The sequence below is a fragment of the Tauraco erythrolophus genome, chromosome 27, assembly GCF_009769465.1.
Source record: "Tauraco erythrolophus isolate bTauEry1 chromosome 27, bTauEry1.pri, whole genome shotgun sequence".
Lineage (NCBI taxonomy): Eukaryota > Metazoa > Chordata > Aves > Musophagiformes > Musophagidae > Tauraco > Tauraco erythrolophus.
In genome coordinates, this window is record NC_141491.1 from 2,774,212 (window position 1) to 2,783,409 (window position 9,198).

The following is a 9,198-nucleotide window of genomic DNA, read 5'->3' on the forward strand; positions in this document are numbered from 1 at the left end:
GGACCCTTCGGACAGCTGCTGGATTTTCTGCAGGAGAGGAGAGAAAACAACCTCTGTTACCGTCAGGAAGGGATGGCATCGCCCCACTTCAACACACACAGCTCTGACGGATGGTGCCCACGCTGGCACCGAACTGAAATGTGAAGCTCAAGGGCTTAAAACGCTTCTGGAGGGCTCTGGGGACCCCACATCAGCCCAAAGGGATCTGCAAAAGGGAACAGGCCTTGTTGCCAGCACTGCACTTTATACCCATGGAAAAGTATTAAACATTAGTGGCCGTTCGATGGCATGCAGGGCTGGGCACGGTGGCTCGGAATGGCTCAGGTACGCGGCTCCAACAGCGTTCCCCACGCCAGGGGAAGGTCTCTGATGAGTGCTGGCTACCCCTAAAAGTAGCAAGAGGAGCAGAAAGACCCTTCAGAGCAACGGAGGGAGGAGGGTGTCTGCTGCAGGCACCGCTATGCTGCGCGGAGACCCCGACCCTGCAGGCAGCGAGAACGGAGCAGCCCTTCCTTAGCTAGAAAAGCCATGGATACTCCCAGCCTTGGAGCCCTGGCCACTGACACGCTGTCAGGAGCCACCTGCTCTCCAAAACGTGCTCCAGGAAGGATCAGGGAGGGCTTTTGCTCAGGGGATTTTCCATGGCCTCTGAGCACAGCACAGATCGGGCTGGCTTCGCTTACGGCGGCAGAATTTGCAGCTCGTGGCCCGGTGCCACCAAATCCAGTCCCCGTTGGGCAGCAACTGGTTTCCAGGAGGAGACGGGGGCACGCCGCTCCCCCAGTACCCCTGGGTCTTCCTCTCCCAGGGGGCTGAGACTCACGTTCCCACAGAGCACACGGCTTTTCTCATGCCGGCTCCTGGGAATCGGGGCGGCCGCTAGCTGTGGCCGCAGTGAAGTCATGCAATATGGATGGTGGAACAGATCGTGCTCTTGATTACAGCCGGGTCAGCCCAGAGCAGTTTCCCTGCACACACTGGAACGCCCAGATTTGCATCCACAGGAGATTTTTGGCTGGGTGCCCTCCGCTATCCCCTGCGCACGGTCGACCGGGGGCAGCGGAGTGGGCAGCAACTTCCAGCATCTGCAAAGGGCTCAGCAGATCCCAAATCCCTGGTCCATCAGGGCTCCCAGATAACAAGTAAATGATCTTGGGATGTTGAAAGATCCTCTTACTCCCCGAAGCAGCCTCAGCTACCAGGAACCCAGCAGATCACAAGGCACAAGTCTGCCCTGTCACTCTCTGTCTCTATTTTGGAGCTGAGCTGAGCACCCTACCTTTGGGGATGCCAGTCCTGACCCTGCTGACGTTCAGGGGCATTTCACCACTGATTTAGTGGCTGGGACTCTCCCCAGGGATGCTGGTTCCCATAACTGCGGCGCTACCATTTACTCATGCTTGAAAACCAGCGTGAAGCGGGCTCCGAAGCGGGAGCTCCTTATAGCCCCAGCGGACACTTGGCAGAAGCCCCAGGTTTCAGAAAAGCAGCGATGTTTGAGACACGACCTCCAGGAGCTGCAGATGGCTGGAGGATTTCATGGCCCTACAGAAAGGACTCCACCTCCTAAAAACCCCAGGCATTAAAGCCACAAGGTTCAAATCCATGAGGAGCCTAATTCTCATCACACCTGTAATATTGACAAGGAATCAGCAATGGGATCCTGTGTCACCAAATACTATAGGCAAACCCTTTAATCCTTCTGTTATCCATTCATAATGAAAACTTCTATCCTTTCGGTTTTCCTGAGAAATATATAATAGATCTACGGTGCCGAATTGCTACTTCAGGAAATTGTGATTTAAATTTTATTCTATTTATAGAGTCTCTATGGAAACAGAGACAGCATTAGATAGGTAATAACTATAAACCCACAGATTTCTACCATCATGGGTATGGCATACCCTTGGATGCACGGTTAGCCCTTTAGAAGGTCCAAGTGAAAAGAAATGACCTTCCTCGAGGGTAATGAAAACAAAATAAAAGCAAAGCTGGCAATAAAGGAGTGGATGTTTCCCCGGCACCGGGGTGGAGGTGGAAGCCAGCCGCCCTCAGGGGGTCCTTGGCCCAACAGCTCCATCTGATAGAAATTTGGCTTTAAAAAAACCCCTCTCCTCAGGCCCTTTCCAACTTCTCCTGAAAGAACTTTTCCTGGGCTCTGCAGGTAGGGCTGCCGGCAGGATGGTAAGGGATCTGCATACGGAAAAGGGAAAGGGAAGCAAAAAGAGGAATCCCAGCCTTGTTGTCCCGGGCCTGAAGCCCCACCGGACGGACGGCTAAAGGCTTGTCTGTAGTCGAGAGTCATCAGGAGGGGTCACCACGAACCAGCCGTTCTGCAACGGTAACTGCAGAGAATTTGCTGATGTAAAAACTCTGTTTTCTTATGTCACTCTGGGATATTACTGCACTTCCAAAGCAGAGGCATTTTTCTGGCATGAAACTACCAGTGGGTCAGATCAGAGCGTCCTCACGGGCTATTTTGGAACAGCCGTTGCTTAATAACTGATGCAATGGATACGGAGATTAATTTCTCAGTGTAGACAGCTGTAAACCACTAAGATTAATACAAAAATATCTTTATTTCTTTTGTCTTTTCATTAATGCACCCAGGGTCTCCTGCTCGGTGATGGAGACTTGTTTCTGCAGACTTCAATGGAGCGGCTCCTGCACCACGTCCCCTGTCAGTGGATCAGTTCTGTGGGGACACTATGGGGGCAAGCCACACCTGGCTAAGGGCCAAAACCCCCCATTTTAACCCAAACCAACCTATCTTTCAGGAAGACAGTGACTTGGAGGACCGTTTTTTCTGGGATGCTGCTCTTTGGCAATGTCCCATGGGAGAGCCAGGTGGTGCCCTTGCCTGCTGTGGCGGAGGCTCTGCATCCCCCTGTCCTGCTCGGGCCGTGCCAGGCTCTCCAGGCCAGTGTTCCTGCCGCTGCCCAACGGCCACACAGTCTGAAACTTCCCAGTTTCTCTCTAACTGGTGTTCCAGCTCTGCCCCGACATCCAAACCTCTTACTCGGCTTTCAGACGCGCAAGGAGGGGATCTTGTTGCCATGACCTTAGAGCCCAGCCACATGCTGCGAAGTCCTGCTCAATTATTATTATTATTAATTATTTATGTCCCTGGCCTGCCCAGAGGCTCCAGCCAAGAGTCTGCAGCCCATTGGAAGCATTGCACAGACACAGTGGAGAACTGTCCCATCCCGTCCCGTCCCATCCCATCGCATCTCATCCTATCCCATCACATCCTATCTCATCCCATCCCACAGCACTCCATATTTTAAGGTGGGAGTGAGCCATTCGCCCACTGGGCAGACAGGAATGAGTCACTGAGCCACTTGTAGCCCTGCAAACAGCAGCAGGACCCCAGGAGGTCCTCCTCACCCCCGCACAGGATTCCTAGTCCTCCTGCTGCTTTCCGCAGCTGATCCTCTGATGGGTCCCCACCAAGGAGATCCTACCACCACCCTGCACCCCATTGCCAGCAGCCAGGCTGGGGGCTGGGGGCAGAGCTGTGCCCCCAGGGTGGCAGCCAGCCCAGCTGCCCCTTGCTGCCCTATCTCACACCAGCATCCCAAGCCCCCGTCCTGCTCCTCCCGCTGCTACAAACGCCAAGGAAAACATATAGATGTTCTAAAATGGCAAATAAAGCACACCCCCACACACGCTTCTCCTCCCGGGGACAGGATGAGAGAACAAACATGTGACAAACGTTAGTCATGTTGTTTAACGCACTACCAAACGCTGTAGTGACACGCAGCTCCTTAAATGCTCTCCGGAATAACATCTGCAGGGCTGGCACCAATGGCCGGGGGGGCTGCGGACCCCCGCAAGCTCCAGACCTCGGGTGGCATTTGCAGAGCGAGGTCTCTGCTGCCGGTGCCGAGAGGAGCCAGATGTGCTCCGGGGGGAATAACACAGCCAGCGGCAGCCCACTACTGCTTCTCCCCGGCCGTCACCTCTGCGTCTCCTGAACTCACTGTGGGGATGCTGAGAGCTGGAATTTGGTGGGAAGAGAGGATGGGGACCCAGATCTAGGGAGCTGGGACTGCAGGCAGCCAGGCACGGAGCACTTGGGCTCAGCCGAGCGGCCCACACCAACACCATCGTGAGTCTGCCGGGAAGCACTGCCTGGTTCCCAGGAGGGCGGCACAACCCGGACTCAGCTCTCGCCCCTCCACCGTGCCTGGCACAAACCCCAAGGAAACACGCTGTTCTGGCTGCATCCTGCCCGGGAGGATGCTCTCCTCTCCCTGGGGGGCCGGGGGGTCCCAGCGTGCAGCTCTGCAGCAGCGAGAGCGGGGACCCGCTGTGCTCCCTGCCCGCAGCCCGAGAGCTTTTGATGAGCGATGCCCCGGGGAGATGATGGATGCGGCCGCTCCAGGGACCGCGCTGCTCCTGCTCGAGCTGCTTGACAACAGCTCCATCCCACTAACCGCAGGGGAGCCGGCTCACCTTGGCGGTGTCCTTTCAAGACCAAAATATGCCTGGAAAATTGTTCGTGCGAGGGATTAAATATAAATGTACCTGAGGGTTTAGAATAGGGGCTGGCGACCTTTACGGGGAGCAGGAGTCCTCCGCATCCTCCCCGCAGCAAGCAGCCTGCACTGGCACCAACATGGAGGGGCCTTTGAACTGCCTCGGGGGGTCTCCACCCCCAAACCCATCCCCTCGTAGTGAAGGACCTTTGAAAAAACTAAACTAGCTGAGTGAGTTTGACCTACTGCAAGTAAATGGGAGGTTAACGCTTCATCCCATCCCTTCCAGCCACCCCCGTCCCAACGCCGTTGCTTGGGGCAGGACCTGTGCTGAGGACTGCATGTACCATGGTGGGACTTCCCCTTGTCCTTCATCTCCCTCCTCCCCAGCAGAGGCTTCCCAGCTCCAGGAAGCCCAGGGGAAGCTTTCTGTCCATGGCTCGGGGGTTTGGATCAGGCCCTGGGAAGAGGGAAGGGCTCAGGTCAGTGCCTCTGGACTCCTGCTGATCTTGGCTTTCAGATTCAAAGGAGGGAAGGGCAGGAGCCAGGAAGACCAAGATCATGAAAGTGGAGATGGAAATGACGTCAGACTTCAACTTTCAGCCCTTGGCCAGATCGGCCCGTTTGGGAAAACAGAGAGAGAGAGAGACTCAGGGAAAACACAGCTCAGAGAAGCTCAGGGAAAGTGGGAGTGGGACCAAGTAGTGAACGCCTTGGTGGTGGGACACCCCGGCAGCCAGGAGAGGCTGGATGTCTCCTTCTGCAGTGTTTTGTATGGATCCAGTCACTCTGCTGCAGAGCGCAGAAATCCCTGCCACCCAACATATTTTTTGAGCAGAACTATGTGTCATGCATCTGCTTTGCTCCTTGCCAGAACTTTTTTTTTTCCCTGCTAATGGAGCCTTCGCTTTTGGCAAAGGAGCTGGAGTCGGGGCTGGGCAACGGAGAGCTGCCGCGGATCTGCCGGGGTTAGGTGATGGAGACGACACAAGGCAGCCTGTTGTTTCCAGGTTGCCAGCTCAAATCCATCTTCGGCTGGCAGCAAACAAAAGTTTACATCCGACGCTTGCTCACTGTGCACGGGGAGACGAATCTGCGGGTCTTGGTGCTTGGCACCATGCCAGGCTGGGGACAGCAAAGGGGCCAAGGACCAGCTTGTCTGAACCCACCTCGCCACGGCGAATGCAGTGCAGCTCCAGAGGGGGTTTGAGGCAGGAAAACTTGAAGATTATATTAAGGATGCCACTAATTGTAGCAACAGGAGGTGAAGCGGCTGAATCGGTGGTGTCTGTGGTGGGGCCAGGCAGAGCGCCCGGATCTGCCGCGGAAGCTGTGGGCAGCACCGAGACACAATTTTTCCTGCGTTCTGCCTGGTGGAGCAAGTTTGAGGATTCGCTCTATGCGGGCAATTAATTGCTGAGCTACAAGTGCGTTAAAGGTGAGCAACGCAAAGCCGACCGGCATGAGGGCATCACACTCGCATCGATAAAATCAATGGGCGTTTGGCCACCGCAGCTGGATCAGGCTGCAGACCAGGCTGAGCTCCAGCCCCGAGCTGGATGCGACGACCAAGGAACACCTGGCCTGGTGGCCATTCACATTGTAAGCTGCAGCTCCTTTTGCCCCACGGTCCCATCCCTTTCTGACTCACTGTGCAGGTAAAAAGGGCTCCAGGTGGGATGGAGAGAGGCTGGAGGACAAAGCGGATGAGAAGCACCACCTTGGCCAAGCCAAGTTGAGCCTCTTCAAAGTAAGCGTGTCCCATCCCACCACACCTTGCGTGGCCCTGAGCACCACATCCCCATGGATATGCCTTCCCCTGGGACAGGGCTCTCGCCTCCAGCTGTTTTTAGGGCAGCAGCAGCAGCTGTACATCACGTCAGCAAAGCCAAAACAGCCTCAGGAGCAGGGGGTGCTGCTCAGGTGTCCAGGAAAAGGCACCGCGTGTCGCAGCAAGCAGCATCCTGCAACCATGGGGCTTCTGGTGGTTAAAGAAGCTGAGTTCTCCCACGGGAACGGGGGTTTTTATTTCCTGGCTGCCTTTCTGGAAGGGATGCATGCAGGCACAGCAGCAGCCTGGCAGTCCTGGCTGTGCTTCCCAGCTCCCACACGACCTTGACCATGCTGGTAAGACCTTCTAGGCCAAGTGGCAGGCTGGGATGCCCCACAACAAGGGTCTCTGTCCTGGATGCCAGGCTGTCCCTGGGCGACCAGGGCCATTTTCCACTTTTGTCCAGGTTTTTTTGAAACCAAAGAGTGGAAGCAACACCTCCGTACCACCGCGGCACAACCGCCACATCACCTGTGACAGTGCTGCCACGAGCACGCTCTGCCCACAGCCTCAACGCGCTGCAGCGCCTGGAAATGCCGAAGTTACAAGCAGAGAATTCATCTCTGCAACACAAAACCCCACCGTGTCCACGCCAGCGGGACCCTGTTGAACAGCCGCGCGTCGGAGTTGCTCCGCTTCCAAACCCAAGGGAAATTTCTGCTCAATTTCACGTGGGACCACCCCATCCTGCCTGCCTGCATCCCTGCCCGTGCCCTGCTGCCGGGACCGGCTCCCTTCCCTCCTGCAGTGCTGCAGTAACTTGTTTTCCTCATTAACCGGACACAGCCCGAAGGCACGGGAGGAGCAGCCTCAGGCCATTTATCCACCATCGCTTCCCGCTGCTGCAGCACTAATCCTGCCGGCATGCCAGCATGGCCGGTGGTCCCCTGAGCATCTCCCCTGCACTGGTGCTGGGGTGATTCCAACAGTTATTTACCGGGGTCTGCTCAGCCCCTCTGCAGGGGGACAGTCCCGTTACCCCAAAAAAGCCTGCTCAGATGATGGCAGCCTGCTCCAGACCTGCTCTGGGGTGCAACCCTCGTGCTCGCAGCCCCCTTGCCAGGGGTGGGTGGTGTCACCAGGGTCCTCCTGCCTTTCCCACAGCCACCCTATTATTATTGCTGCTCTTGGTGGCCACGCTGCAGCGGTGGCCAGCCCTGTGCATGCTTGTGCAAGCCTACCACGAGGCATCTCGACCCTGTAAGGCAGCCCACTGTGGGGACACCCACAGCCCACGGGCACACCCTCCCCTGGGAGCATCCCCAGTGCAGGACCACCCCCCATCCTTGCAGTATCCCAACCTGGGACCTTTTCATCCCAGGAGCATCCTCATTGCAGAAGCATCCCCATCCCAGGAGCATCCCCATCCTGGGACCATTCCTATCCCAGGAGCATCCTCATTGTAGGAGCATCCCCATTCCAGGGCCATCCCACATCCTCCAAGGTCACACCTGTAGCAAAGCGAGGACCAGGGTGCGGGGATGGTGGTATCCCACCAAGGCGTGCATCCCACCGGTAACCCCACTGGGTGCTCACCCTACCGGTAATCCCAGCAGTAACGCCGTGGGGTGCTTGTCCAATCGGTAACCCCACTGTTGAACATAAGGGGTCCTGACCCCTCCGGTGACTCCACCGGGATGCTCGCGTCATTGCCAACCCACCGGTACCCACCGGGCGGTGCCGCCGCGGCTCACCTTCAGATCGGGGGCTTGGTGCGCGGCGGTGGGACAGCACCCGCCTCGGGGGCCGCCGCGGCCTCCCCAGGCTTGGCCTCCATGGCGGCGGGGCCGGGCGGCTCCTCCGCGGCGCCGGGGTCCTCCTCGGGCTGCCGCAGCTCGCCCGACCGGCAACCGCTTCATACCGGTGCGCCGTGTCCCCGGGAGGCGGGGCGCCTACGGCCGCGGCGGCGGTGAGCAGCGCCTGGGCGGCCGTTGCGGGGGGCCGCTGCGGGGGGCCGCTGCGGGGGGCCGTTGCGGGGCCCGCGGGCTGCGCGCCCCCGCCCCGCCCGCGCCTGCCCCCGCCGTGCCCGGGCCGGGCGGCGGCTCCGCGCCGCGGCGGCTCCGCGCCCGCCGGCATCGGCATCAGCATCCCCGCCGCCGCCGGGGCTTGAGTGGCGGCCGAGCCGGCCAATAGTGGCGGGAGGTGGGCGGGGCCGGCGGCGGCGATTGGCGGCGGTGGCGCGGAGCTGTCGCGGCGCGCGGTGCTGCCGGGCCCGCCGCCCCCGGCCGAGCCGGTGCCCGCGGCGCGGAGACGGAGCGACGGCCCAGCGAGCCGCCTGCCCCCGGCGCGTTGCTTTGCCTTTTGCGTCCCCTTTTACAATATATCATTTTATTGTAATTTGGTTGTTTTGTTTTTCCTCATCCCCCGCGCTGGAGCCCGCCGCAACTCCGCGGGCCCGGTGGTGCTGACCGGGCAGCGGGGCCGTCCCGCCGCGGCCGGGGCTCCGCCGCTCAGCGCGGGCGTGGCTCCGGGCGAGGGCTCCGCCGGCCTCTGTCTGCTCCCGATGGCCTCCCCGCGCTTCCCCGCCGGCCCCCGCCTGCCCTCCCGCCTGACGGGGAGCGGGCGGAGGCCCCGGGGAGGGGTCGGCAGCCGCGGGAGGGCGGCCCGGCGGGACGGCCCCGCCGCCGGGGCCCCGCCGGTTTGGCGAGACTACAGCTCCCAGGAGGCCTCGCGGCGCCGCCGGGACTACAGCTCCCGGCGTCCCCCGCGCGGCGCGCAGCCTCCCGGCGCACTACAGCTCACGGCATGCCGCGCGCGCGGCGTCCGCCCGGCCTCCTCCCCCTTTGCCCCGCGGCGCCCCGATAAAGGTTCCGCGCCGCCCGCAGCGCGGCTCGCCGAGGCGCTGCCCCGCAGGAGGACGGCGGCGGCGGGGGTAGGGGAGGCGGG